The sequence below is a fragment of the Schistocerca serialis genome, chromosome 9 (genome assembly GCF_023864345.2).
Source record: "Schistocerca serialis cubense isolate TAMUIC-IGC-003099 chromosome 9, iqSchSeri2.2, whole genome shotgun sequence".
Taxonomy (NCBI): Eukaryota; Metazoa; Arthropoda; class Insecta; order Orthoptera; family Acrididae; genus Schistocerca; species Schistocerca serialis.
Genome location: NC_064646.1, coordinates 265,165,420 through 265,166,396, shown reverse-complemented (window position 1 = coordinate 265,166,396; position 977 = coordinate 265,165,420). Strand labels below are relative to the sequence as shown.

The following is a 977-nucleotide window of genomic DNA, read 5'->3' as shown; positions in this document are numbered from 1 at the left end:
GATGTCTCGTAGAAACCGTTCAATTTCATGGGCCTTCGGTCTCGTGTACGATGCGTTGAACGTCAGTTTGATTGTAGCTTTTCGATATGAGAACGCCATGTCGGGTCGGTACAGGTACTATACGGCAATACAACGACGCGACCGCGCGCTAGCGGGTGAACAACATCTTCTGCGGAGCACTGCCCGGCGCGCCGAGCCCGTCCGCACGGTATCACGGCTGAAAGCCGACTGCGTCCATCTGAGCCACCGACGACACAGAGGATAGTGCGACTGCAGGGACTATCTCACGCACGCCTCCCGCGAGAGCCACATTCTCACCTTACATGTCCACACACTACATTCGTAGTGTCCCTACACAACACACTCATTACTCGTGGAAGAGATTCTTACCAAGTACCGTAAGAGTTCGGGTAATATGCGTGCATCCGCACAGAAGAAGAAGGTCATGGCCGGTATCGCCAGAACTACGTACTTATATGGATATGGTGTCTGTTCTTTCGCACATGTCCAAAAGAACAGACACCATTGATGACCTGCAGCCGTATAGAAAGAAATTAGAATTATATATTAATGCCTTCAGCACCTGCAGTCTCACTGTCCTCTGTGTCCTCGGTGGCTCAGATGGATAGAGCGTCTGCCATGTAAGCAGAAGATCCCGGGTTCGAGTCCCGGTCGGGGCACACATTTTCACCTGTCCCCATTGATATATATCAACGCCCGTCTGCAGCTCAAGGTATTAATATACAGGGTGATTCAAAAAGAATACCACAATTTTAGGAATTTAAAACTCTGCAACGACAAAAGGCAGAGCTAAGCACTATCTGTCGGCGAATTAAGGGAGCTATAAAGTTTCATTTAGTTGTACATTTGTTCGCTTGAGGCGCTGTTGACTAGGCGTCAGCGTCAGTTGATGCTAAGATGGCGACCGCTCAACAGAAAGCTTTTTGTGTTATTGAGTACGGCAGAAGTGAATCGAC

At 49.1% G+C, this 977-nt stretch overlaps 1 non-coding gene across 1 annotated transcript; it reads left to right on the top strand.

The window, feature by feature from the left end:
* The first annotated feature begins 606 nt into the window (after positions 1–606).
* Trnat-ugu (transfer RNA threonine (anticodon UGU)) lies at positions 607–680 on the top strand. Its single transcript has one exon. It is a non-coding gene; the product is annotated as a tRNA-Thr (tRNA).
* Positions 681–977: the final 297 nt, after the last annotated feature.